The sequence below is a fragment of the Chenopodium album genome, chromosome 12, assembly GCF_948465745.1.
Source record: "Chenopodium album chromosome 12, dcCheAlbu1.1, whole genome shotgun sequence".
In the NCBI taxonomy this organism is placed as follows: domain Eukaryota; kingdom Viridiplantae; phylum Streptophyta; class Magnoliopsida; order Caryophyllales; family Amaranthaceae; genus Chenopodium; species Chenopodium album.
This window is the reverse complement of record NC_137845.1, coordinates 32,204,372-32,217,362: the sequence shown is the minus strand read 5'-3', so window position 1 is coordinate 32,217,362 and position 12,991 is coordinate 32,204,372. Positions and strand designations below refer to the sequence as shown.

General features: G+C 38.5%; 1 non-coding gene across 1 annotated transcript; it reads left to right on the top strand.

Annotated features, from left to right (window-relative positions):
- The first annotated feature begins 11,155 nt into the window (after positions 1-11,155).
- LOC145573352 (small nucleolar RNA R71) lies at positions 11,156-11,261 on the top strand. Its single transcript, XR_014097399.1, has one exon. It is a non-coding gene; the product is annotated as a small nucleolar RNA R71 (small nucleolar RNA).
- Positions 11,262-12,991: the final 1,730 nt, after the last annotated feature.

The following is a 12,991-nucleotide window of genomic DNA, read 5'->3' as shown; positions in this document are numbered from 1 at the left end:
TTTTGGGCGGTGGGGTAGGTTGGGTGAGCCGGTCTTAGATGATTGGTCTCATTATTTTGAGGATGATAGAGCTAGGAGGAATGGTAAGTTAAGGGGTAAGGCTCCCATGGACGTGAGTGAGATTGCTAGCTTTAGTCATGTGATGGAGACCGGTGAGGGGAGTTCTCATTCTACCCCTTACCATAGTGCGGAGTGATACTACCATGGCCCCCCCCCCTTCTTATATGCTTTATATGATGTTTGTCGTTTGCCTATATGTCTTTAGGTTTAGAGTTAGGGGGGTGGTCAAGTCTAAGCTTGGGGGTGCTTTCTGCATTTGTTTCTGTGCTTCACCATATTTCCCCCCCTGCTTTTGTAGTTCATTTCTGGTCTCTTACTGGTATTGATTTTTCTGTTGTTCGGTTTTATGATGATGCTGCTGTATTTCTGCTGATTTCTCTGCCCAGTTATTGGTTTGTTGTTTGTTTCGCTGCTTGTTATCCACTGAGTTTCTCTGTGTCTTTATTATGATGATTCTTTATGATGACTGTCTGATTTCTTATCTCCTAATACTATTTTAGTGTGATGATTCTGACCCTTGCTGCTGCTATTACTTGCTTTTTCTTTATTTTCCTACATTTATTTTCTATTTTCTTCTTTTCTTTTGTATTGAAGTTACTAACAATTTTCTTTGTATGTAGTTTTTTTTTTTGTTATTTCTCACCTTGCTCTACTGCTTATGCTTTGGATTTCGACGATTCATTAAGGTGCTCTTTCTCCTTGTTTAATGTGCAATAGCTTTGGCGCCCGGTGAGATCTTTCTACTTCTTTTCTTTTTCTTTTCTTGGTTGCTTAGTCTAGGATTAGTTCTAGGAGAAGTTGAATGGTTCGAGATTGTTTGCTTTTTAACACCCTAGTGTGTTTGGGAACATTGGCGTTGTGGCCGAATGTTCACTTGTTGTTGATTGGGATTTATGTGTGTTAGCATTACTTCCTTTTTGCATTCTACTTCTCCTATACTTTTCTATTTTTCATTCCATTTTCCTTTTCTTCTTTTTCTTTTTCTTTTGTTTTCATCTTCCTTCATGTTTTCCTTTTTCTCTTCTTCTTATTCATTTCTTTTCTTTTTATCTCTTTTCTCTTGAACCAAAAAAAAAAAAAAAAAAAAAAATACAAAAAACAAAAAAATATAAAAAAAATAAAAAAATAAAAATAAAAAAAAACTTGTTTTTGTGAATATGAATAAAATGTTTCTGAGGCATTGCTTTTCTTTCTTCATCTTCCTGCTTTTACTTTGGACTTAATACCACTTGAACTTGAACATTGGCTATTTTTCTTCCTAAATACAATGGTTTGAACGGTTTGAGAGTATCTTTGGTTGATTCTAGGATAGGGTATGCTAAGGTAGCGGTTTAGACCTTTTGGGGCCTCGAAGCCGGAATCTTTTGGTTTGTGATAAGACGGAGTTTCTTCCTTTGGTGGATTTGACACCTTTAGTAAGTTTTTGCTACAACCGTGTGATGTTTCTCTTTTTCAAGCTTTCATCACTCTTGATTGTGCGGCGTGGATCCTCCACCTTTGCATCCCTAATCTTGAATCTTGACTCATAATTCGCAAACACGAGACCGAACCAACTAGGAAGGACAAAGGCCATTTTTCGGGGTGGTAAGTTTTTGCTACAACCGTGTGAGGTTTCTCTTTTTCAAGCTTTCATCACTCTTGATTTTCTTCTTTCTTTTTAGTTCATTGGGTTTACATTTTCCATCTTGCTAACCATTTGAGCCATTCCCCTTCTTTTCAAGCCAAATCTTTAGAACTTTGAACCTTTTGTTTCTTTTCGCTCCATTATTTGTTTTTGGGAAGCAAATGGTCATGCTTTTGGAGTTTGTGGTCTATAAAGTTGGAAATTGGTTTTATTTGTATGTGAACTCGCCTTTTGTATATATTGTGAATAATGGCAAATGAATATAATCGAAAAAGCCGTCCAAAGTTAAAAAAGGCAAGGACATAATAAAAGCAATATATCGAAAAAGCCGTCCAAAGTTAAAAGAGGCGAGGACAATTGCTTTGATATAATGACAATTACATAAAAAAAAAAGAAAATGAAAAATTAAAAACATAGTTTGATGTGATTCTTTTCCCTTTTCTCGCATTGAGGACAATGCTTCCTTTTAGCTTGGGGGAGAAGCATTTACGCTTTTTGTATATATGCTTGTGGATATAGCTTTGAATAAGCTTGGGGGTATTAGTTTGTTTTTGTTTGGTGATTTCTTGGTTTTGGTGTTGAGGTGTGGCCAACCTTTGCTTCATAATCTAGGTGTACCACCAAATTCTAAATTTTAAGCCTACCCCTAACCTTTTTCCCTTACGTTACAACCTTTGGGAAAGTCCTTTCGACCTAGTGGTTGAGTCATACACCGAGGGAGGGCATTATGAGTTAAAGCCTAAAGAAAAAGGACGCAAGGTCGAGATGTCGTGAACCCTCAAATTCTATTCTTTTTCGGTTCCTTCGTGGAACCATAGAGACACTTACTAAGGGAAGATTTGAAGCCATTAGGGAGAATGCAATTAGATTGGTAAGGATGAAAGTGGATTGCGCCTCATTAGTTCTCTACACTTAGCATACCCTATGTTTCAATCAACCCTCGATATCTTATAACGTGCTTACCATTGTTGTTTTAGAAAGTTTGATATCCTTTATGCCTTGATCATGTGCAAAAGGCCTTTGTATAAGCATTTCTTTTCTTTTTAAGGTTTTAAACTTTTTCTTTTCTTTTCTTTTTATTTTGCCTCCTTTTTAATAAAAAGAGTTATAGGTTAACCTCTTTGCAAACCTTTACGAGAGCATTACTCGTCCTCTAGAGCGATCTAGGGGTTTAAATGGCTTGTCTCTAGTTGCTAAAATTGACCGTGATTCCTACGAAAGTGAGTTATTGTATATTCTCATATTCTCTAATTTTCTTGTTTCTTTCTTTGCTTGAGTAATGTCATCATTTTCCCTTGGGTTTGATTTTGTTTTGCTCGAGGACGAGCAAAAGTTTAGCTTGGGGGAATTTGATGAGCGTTGTCTATGGCGCTCAAAAGAATAAGATTTAGGTTCATTTTCTTTATTTTCTTTCATCATTTTCATATAATTCTTTTAGTTTTATTTGATTTTCCATTTTTATAATTCACTTTAGTTCTTAATTGGTTTTTACGAGTTTTGCATATTTTTAGTTGATAATTCATAATTTTAGTTTTAGTTTTACCTAGCTACGCTTCCTCTCTTTATTTTATTTGTGTTTTGTAGGTGAATAATCAAGTCAATTTGCTCATTTTGGGATTGCCATGTTCGCGGGCATCATCTTGAGTGCACTGATGATGGGGATGCTCAGGAGCGCGGAGTTTGATCAAGCAAGCGAAGGAGCCAAAGCCTATACATCGCACACGGGTGCGCGTGCGTGGCACAGGGGTGCGTGCGCGCAGACCCAGCTATGCGTGCGCGCGGTTGGGCTGTGCGTGCGCAAGGCCTGTGCGGCCCTCTACGATCGATTTTTCTTATTTATAGCTTTTGACTTTCTTTTTGGAGGCTGACTTAACTTTGTACTAGAGAGAGAATTATTCCAGATATAGTAGAGAGAGAAAGTAGAGAGAGAAGGTTAAGATTTACTTGTTTGTACTTGAATTTGACCTTAGATTTCAATTTGATCTTGAAATTCCTTCTTCAATTCAATTAATGTTTATAAGATTTCTTTCCTTTGATTTACTTTTAATGCAATTCCTTCTAGTTTCTTGGATTTGATTGAGATTACATTCCTTGTTTTAGAATTTGTTGATTGATTGATTTTCTTTGATTTAGCTTTAAATGAATATGAATTTGATTGAATTTGTTTTGTTTCTTAATTTCACCATGTTTAGTGAGTAGATTAGTTGCTAGGGAGAAGGGGAAGCATGCTTGATTGATGATTTCTACTAGTTGATGATGCTAAATTGATTTGAATGGTGCAATTAAATTGGTTGACATAGTTGTGCAAGTGATTAATTAGATTAGGAGTGATTAACCTATAAGATTAATCTAGATTGCATTGCAAATTTCAATGACATGAACCCTTGATTTGAGAATTGCTTTAATTGATTGAATTTGATTGTGATTTTCCTAGCTAGCCATTCATAGTGAACCCTAGCTTGGCTTATAGGAGATAACCCTTGAATTCCTTTGATTGCAACTATTGTTTGTATTTTGCAATGTTTGAATTTATTGAGTGACCTTCAATTAGCATAATCATTGAGCTTGCATGTGGAACCTATATCCCTAGTGTTTAGTGTATTGAATTTCTCGATTCATCTAGATTACTTGATACCTTAGTTACCAACCCCATCTTCCCACAAACTTCGAAGTAGCTTGACCTACGCTATAGCTTACACCTATTCATTCCCTTGGGTTCGACCCTTGACTTACTATATACTCGTATTAGGTTGGTCAAGTGTTTATAAATTTTCTTTGGCTCTAGGAAAGAGTACAGAACTACCTATATTTTCCTCGTGTCACCCAAACACACTAAGGTGTTAAAAGCAAGCTACCTCGAACCATTTAACTTCTCCTAATCTAAACCTAAACTATGCATACAAAATGGAAAGAAAAAGAGGCCAAAAATAGAAAGATCTCACCCAATGATCGTGATAAGAAAGAACATGTACGATAACAAGAAATTTGTTACCAAATTCCAAGTGTCGAATGCTCTCATCAAGGACCTAAAAAGTGAAAGATAAAGAAAAAGAAAGAGAAATATCTACACAAAAGAATGTTAGTAACTTCATGAGTGAAGAAAAGAAAGAAATAAAAGGGATACAGGTAACCCATATGGGATACGGTAATATAGGACAGTAGCAGAATCATCAGGAAGCAGAATCAAGAAGCATGAAGCAGAGAATCCATCAACAAGAAAACATCATCAGCCATACAGAACAACAGAGAAGCATGAGGCAATCAATGATCAACACCAGCAAGCAAAAGAGACCAAGGGTGAACCATAAAAGCGAAGGGGGAACTGTGAGGCACACAAACAACATAAAACACCCCCAAGCTTGAAATGAACTACCCCCCTAACTCAAATCCTAATAGAATATAGGCATAAAGAGAACAACATATAAAGCAAACAAGTAAGGGGGATAGACAAGATGGAATCACTCGACACTATAGTAAGGGGTAGAATGAGTACTCCCCTCACCGGTCTCCAAGATTACATGACTTGGGCTAGCCATTTCACTCACTTCTATGGGGGCCTTGCCCCTCAACCTACCCTCTCTCCTAGCACGATCCACCGCGAAGAAATGAGACCAATCATCCAAGATCGGCTCGCCCGACAAGCCCCACCTACCAAAAGTCTCGGGGTTCGGAAAGGTAAAGGGTTCGCAGGATCATAAGTAAAATCGCACCCACCGGGCCGCTTATAATCGTAAGTGGTCGGGGTGGTGCAAAAAATAGCACTGGGGGAGGATATTAGGACCCTCCCAATAAGGGTAACAAAGTCTAGGTCCAAGGGATGGGTGCCAAGCTCGTGCGTGCGCACGAGCGGCCGGCTATGGGGGGCGTTGCGCGTATCGGTTAGTTGCTCGTGTGTGCGGTGCTCTCGTCGATCCTCTTGAGCGTCAAGCTCGAGTGATGCCCACGAGAGGGATAGACCAAAACTCACTTAATTTTCTCAAAAATCACTTGTTCATGATTAAAATTCACGAGAGCGCAGCCATGAGAGCGCTCTTGCACATCAATCTCATCTTAACTCTAATTCAACTCTAACCTCTTGAGACCTTCAATTGACATCAAAATTGTCGTAAATCTTAATCAACTCAATCCAAAGGTACCTAAAATAAAGAAAACAAAGAAAGATAAGAAAATTTCTCAAAAATAAAAGAAATAAAAAGAATGAAAAATTAAAAGAAAGGGTTAGAAAATCGGGTTGCCTCCCGAAAAGCGCTTGTTTAACATCATAGCTTGATGTTTCTCCACCTATCAAGGTGGTTGACGGAGAATCATTTTGTGAACTAGACCAACGAAAGCACCACCGAAATACTTCTTAAGTAGATGATCATTGACCTTGAATGGAGATGATGAATCCAACATAAACACTTTCACAGCACCATTTGGAAAGACACCTTGAACCAAATAAGGACCACTCCACCTTAACAAGAGCTTTTTGAGGAACAACTTCATCTTAGAATTATAAAGAAAAACTTTGTCACCAACACAAAACTCCTTTTCCTCAATAAGTTTGTCATGAGCATCCTTAGATCGAGCTTTGTAGGTACTTGCACAATCATAAGCATCAAGCGTAAGTTCTTCTAATTTATGAAGATCCAACCACCTTTTCTCTCTCGCACTCGCCAAATCGAAGTTGATTTTCTCGAGTGCCCAATAAGCGCGGTGCTCAAGCTCCACCGGAACATGACAAGATTTTCCATAAACAAGACGGTATGGAGTGGTGCCTATGGGAGTCTTGAAAGCCATTCAATATTCCCATAAAGCATCATCAAGTTTGTCTGCCAAATCTTTCCTATTCCTAGCAACCGTCTTCTCAAGGATCAACTTTATTTGACTGTTGGACACCTCAACTTGTCCGCTAGTTTGAGGGTGGTAGGGAAGACCGAAACGTTGATGAACGCCATGCTTTCTCAACAACTTTTTGAAAGCATTATGTACAAAATGCGATCCATTGTCACTTATTACCGCCTTGGGCACACCGAATCTCGAAAAGATGATCTTTTTGAATATATTCATCACCACCTTGTAGTCATTTGTAGGGGAGGCAATGGCCTCAACCCATTTAGAAACATAATCGACCGCCACAAGGATGTATTGGTTTCCAAAAGAAGAAGGGAATAGTCCCATGAAGTCAATACCCCATACATCGAAAATCTCTAACTAAAGGATGGGTTTTTGAGGCATTTCATTCCTCTTTGAAATGTTTTCGATCCTTTGGCATCTATCACAAGATTTAATAAAACCCCAAGTGTTCTTAAAAAGATGCGGCCACCAAAAACCACTTTGGTGAATTTTTGAAGCGGTTTTGGAAACTCCCATGTGACCACCACGAGGATCCGAGTGGCACATCTTCAAGACATTTGACACTTCTTCACTTGGAATGCAACGACGAAGCAAACAATTAACTCCTCGATTATACAAAATCGGGTCATCCCACAAATAGTGTCGAGCTTCTATTTTGAGCTACTTTCTTTGATTCTTCGAAAATGAAGGTGGAAACTCCCCACATGCTAGAAAATTACCAAATCGGAGAACCAAGGGAGTTCCTTCACATCAATGGCATATAAGAAATCATCAAGCATCCTATCTTCAATAGGGGAACCGTCATCTTGGACTTGGGAGTCCTCAAGGCGAGAGAGGTGATCCGCCGCAACATTCTCAATATCAAAGGTTTGAAGTTCAAGCACCCAGCGAAGCAATCTAGGCTTTGATTCCTTCTTAGCAAAAATTACCAAATCGGCAAACCAAGGGAGTTCCTTCACGGCAATGGCATATAAGAAATCATCAAGCATCCTATCTTTAATAGGGAACCATCATCTTGGACTTGGGAGTTCTCAAGGCGAGAGAGATGATCCGCCACAACATTCTTAATATCAAAGGTTTGAAGTTCAAGCACCCACCGAAGCAATCTAGGCTTTGATTCCTTCTTAGAAAAAATATATTTGAAAACAATGGTCTTGGAACCCAACAAATAACAACAAAATTTCTCAAAAGTATGCACAATTGCCAAAAACTCCTTTTCCGTTGTTGTGTAGTTTCGTTGAGCTCTATTGAGAGTTTTTGACATTGAGCTTCTAATCAACCCTTTGACCCAGTACACCTCCAATAGCCGTATCACTAGCATCACACATTAATTCAAAAGGTAAATACCATCTCGGGGCTTAGACTATGGGGGTGGAAATCAGGCTTTCTTCAATTTGTTGAATGCTTCCAAGCATCTATCATCAAACACGAACTCAACATCCTTTTTAAGAATATCATTGAGGGGCTTAGAAATTAGAGAGAAATCCTTGATGAATCTCCTATAAAACCTAGCATGCCCCAAGAAAGATCTCACACCTTTTACATTGACCGGAGGTGGTAGCTTTTCAATGACTCCAATCTTCGCTTGATCCACCTCTATTCCTTTGTGGGAGATCTTATGACCAAGGAAAATGCCTTCCTCAACAATAAAGTGACATTTCTCCCAATTCAAGACTAGATTCACTTTCTCACACCGAGTCAAACACTTTTCAAGGTTCTCAAGGCAAGCCTCAAATGAAACACCTCCCACCGAAAAATCATCCATAAACATTTCCATTTCCTCTTCCAACACATCTCCAAATATGCTCATCATACACCCTTGGAAGGTGGGGGGGCGTTGTAAAGCCCAAATGGCATTCTCCTATAAGCAAACGTTCCATATGGGCAAGTAAAAGTTGTTTTCTCTTGGTCATCCGAGTGAATAGGAATTTGAAAGAAACCGGAATAACCATCAAGAAAACAATAGTACTTATGCCTTCTTAGTCTTTCAAGCATTTTATCAATGAAGGGAAGAGGAAAATGATCCTTTTTGGTGGATGTTTTTAGACGTCAATAATCTATACACATCCTCCATCTCGTGACCGTCCTTGTAGGAATGAGCTCACCTTTCTCATTCTCTACAACGGTCATGCCTCCTTTCTTTGGGACAACGTGGATCGGGGAAACCCAGCTTGAGCTAGAGATGAGGAATATGATTCCTGCATCCAATAGCTTGGTGATTTCCTTCTTGATTACTTTTTCCATTTGAGGGTGAAGTTTTCTTTGTCTTTCAATGCTTGGTGAGGCATTATCCTCAAGAGTGATGTGGTGCATGCATAAGGCGGGACTAATACCCTTGAGGTCATCAATGGTGTAGCCCAAAGCACCTTGGTGCTTTCTCAATACACCACACAACTTTTGAGTTTGGCTATCACTCAAGGAGGAACTAACAATCACGGGAAAGTCGAGTTAAGGCCTAAGAATTCATACCTAAGGTGTGACGGAAGACGTTTGAGCTCAACCATGGGGACACCTTTACCTTCCTTTGTTATAGCCGCTTGCAATGCTTATTGGCTAGTGATGTTCATGCACATTTTCTCATCATCATCTTCAAGGCTTCTATTGAGCAAATCTTCATACAAAGCAATCTCTTTGCTAGGAACACCTATCTTTTCCTTATTCAACAAAACATTCTCTAGAGCATCATTAGAGGTGACCAATTACTCATGCATAGAAGACACAACATGATCAATAGAGTCAATCATCTTTACAATTCTCCAAGGAAGAACTTGGATACTTCATACTATCATTCAAGTCAAATTCTATCATCTCATCTCCTACTTTAAGTGAAATTTTAGCACTCTTGACATTGATCATAGCACTCGAAGTAGCGAGAAAGGGTCTACCTAGAATGATAGGAATTCTAGCATCTTCGTCCATTTTATGTACCACAAAATCCACCAGAATAACAAATTTGCCCATCCTCAAAGGGACATCCTCTACCTTACCCTTTGGAAACTTGATTGATCTATCGGCCAATTGCAAAGTAATGTTGGTAGGCAAGAGTTCCCCTAGTTCAAGTCTTTGGTACACCGAATATGGCATAAGGCTAACACTAGCTCCTAGGTCACATAAGGCATTATCGATTTGCATTTTGTAAATAGCACAAGGGATGGAAAAGTTTTCGGGATCTTTTAGCTTAGGTGGCATCTTGTTCATTATGATTGCACTACAATTCTCGGTTAAGTTCACCGTCTCCACAACATCACACCCGCTCAAAATTTCTTTAAGGAATTTTGCATAATTTGGCATTTGGGTGACAACATCGGTAAATGGTAAAGAAAGATGAAGTTGTTTAAGCATGTCAATAAATCTTCTAAATTGTTCATCCAATTTGTGTCTTATGAATCTTTGTGGATAAGGAAGATTGGGTTTCACAACCTCTCTCTCTTCCTTTACCTCCTTAGGTGACTCTACCATCACTTCACTCAAAGTTGCACCATCTCCCTCATCCTCAACTAAAACTTCCTTGGAACCCTCCTCACTCTTAATCTTGGTAGGAAACTCTCCTCAAGCACCCTACCACTCTTTGTGACTATGGCATTAACGGGTCTCTTAGGGTCTAGGCCTTGAGAAGGTAGAGAAGAAGGGCTTGCACGGTCTTTCAAAGCATTGGCAAGTTGAGAAATTTGGTTTTCAAGCATCTTATTGTGGGTCATCATTTCATTAAACTTCTTATCACTCACCGCCATGTAGGTGTTCAACAACTTGGTTTGGTTTTCAATGATTTCCTCCAAGTTAGTTCTAGAGGAAGAAGAGGGTTGAACATAGGAATTATCACTTTGTATCTTTGGAGCAAATCCGGGTGGGGGACCCCTTTGAACATTCTTTTGAAAATTTCCCCTATTTTGTTTGTTCTAATTCCCTCTACTTTGATTTTGACCATAACCTTGATTATGGTTACCATAACCTTTGTTATAATTACCATAATTTTGGTTTTGATTTTGGCCACTATAACCTTGGTTGTTATAGTTACCTCGGGAGTTTTGGTTCCCTTGGTTATAGTTGTCAAAATTTCCATGGTTGTTGTAATTTCTATTCTATTGACCTCTTTGATTCTCAAACCTAGAATCATTATTGTTTGACACAAAGTTCACATGCTCATTCACATTTCCATCTTTATCATCACAAACATCCATACATGCACGAGGGCAACTAGAAGCATCATGATCATACGATCCACAAACATCACAAAACAAGTAACCACTAGTCATGTTACTAGAAGAGGGAAAGGGTTGAGAGTTAGAAGTCATACCTCTCCCCTTAAATTGGGAGGGAAGATTTGAAACTTAGCAGGTAGAACTTTCCAACTTTTCCTTGATAGCGGACATTTCCTTCCCAAAATTTGTCATTTGTGAGGACAAGTTGTTTATGGCATTAAGATGATTAACCGAGTACACCGAAGAGCTACTCTTGCTAGTTGACTCCCTTTCACCATCTTCCCAATCTATATAGTACCTCACTATGTCTTCAATTATGTCTACCACTTCCTCCTCCGTTTTATTCATGATGGGACCTCCGGCTCCTCCATCAAGACACGACTTTCCTTGAGGACTTAAGCCACCATAGAATATTTGAATAATTTGGTAAGTAGGAATTCCGTGGTGAGGACATTCTCTTTGATACTCCTTGTACCTCTCCCGTGGTTCATAGAGGCTTTCACTAGACTTTTGCTGGAAACCTTAAATCAAAGATCTAGCCTCCGCCGTTTTCTTTTGTGTGTAGAAACGTGATAGAAATTCCTTGGTCACTTCGTCCCATGTCCTTAGAGAATTGGGTTTGACCTCCTTGTCCAACCATTTCATGGCACGCCCTATGAGAGAAAAGGGAAAAAGCTTGAGGCGGATGAATTCTTTGGAAATTCCATTCACTTTGATAGTGTTGCAATACTTTTAGAACTCTTTAAAATGGTATAGTGGGATTTCATGTTTAGCCCCACTAAATTGTCGCCTCTCTATCAAAGTGATCATTTCCAGCCTTATTTCGAAGACATTTGCCGGTGTTGTAGGTGGAGCAATCCCACTTTCAAACCTATATGCACTCGGAATCCCCAATTCCTTCAATGCCACCCTTGGATTTTCTCTCATCCTTGCTTGTTCTTCTTGTTGTGGTTCCTCTTCACTTGGAGGGCTAGAACTCAAAGAACTTCTAGCAACTCTTATCCTTGCAATTGTCCTCTCAATTTCCGAATCAAATGGCACTAGTGAACGACCACGTGCTCTACGCACACAATCTCAAAAGAAACAATTAGTAGCACATCTACAAATGTTTTTGTATTTTCCAATTAAAAATGATGTAGACTCAACAACTATAACAAAGCACCAATATCATTCCCTGGCTACGGCGTCATTGTGACGTGTGGTAAACTAGGTCATTGAAATCTAAAGCACCACCAATCAAACAATTTACAAAGTTAAAATTATTCCTAGTATAGGATAAGTCTGAGTCGAACCACAAAGAATGAGAGGGAGAATGCTATAGCCTATGGTAAACCTACTTCGAAAAATGAGAGGTGAAGTGAATTGAATTATAACTAAGGTCTCAATTAACTAATCAAGTCAAGAAAATCAATATGCTAAACACTAGGGATTAAGGTTCCACATTCAAGCTCAATGACTATGCCAATCGATGAAGAACTCAATTGATTCAAACGTTGCAAAGGACAAACAATAGTTGCAATTAATAGATTTCAAGAGTTATCACCTATAATTCAAGCTAGAGTTCACAACGAATCACTGATCGAGGTGGAGTAGGTCGTTGAATCAAATACCCTAATCAAATTAATTATTTATAAACATAGACTTTTCACTAAACTAGTTAGCGGCAAGTATAGGGTCGAACCACAAGGAAGCACTCAAGTTAAACATCAAATCCGCTAATGCAAGAGTAGATGGGAGAATATTTTTGTTGGTTTTCTTTGATTAAGTAAACTAAAGCAATAAAGAAAGGAAGATAAAAAGGATTAAACCAAAGATAAACAACGATAGGGGTACGGGGGTGTCAACAATGATCAAACAATGATGGACAATGATGATTATCATGAAGAACATGCCATAGAATGCTAAGTTCTACTAAAACAACTAACTTTAATGCAATTGCTTAAGCAAATCAATTAATTAAGTCTTGTCCTAATTGAGATCACTTTCATGCATCCAATTAGTCACTAACCATGGCAAGAGATTAAGAGTGCATATTACATAAAACTCTACTTAAATAATTTATTTTCATGCAATCATTAAAGTAAAGGTGATCTTAATCTAATCCAAATCATTCTCATGCATTTAGATTAGGGAACATCAAATAATGTGCTACTAATAATCTCAAGCTATCAAAAATCATATCTTTCATCAATTTATGGCAGGAGTTCAATCAAATCATCATCAATCATCAATATTAACACATGTTATCCACCCCCTTCCCCTAGCTAAAAAC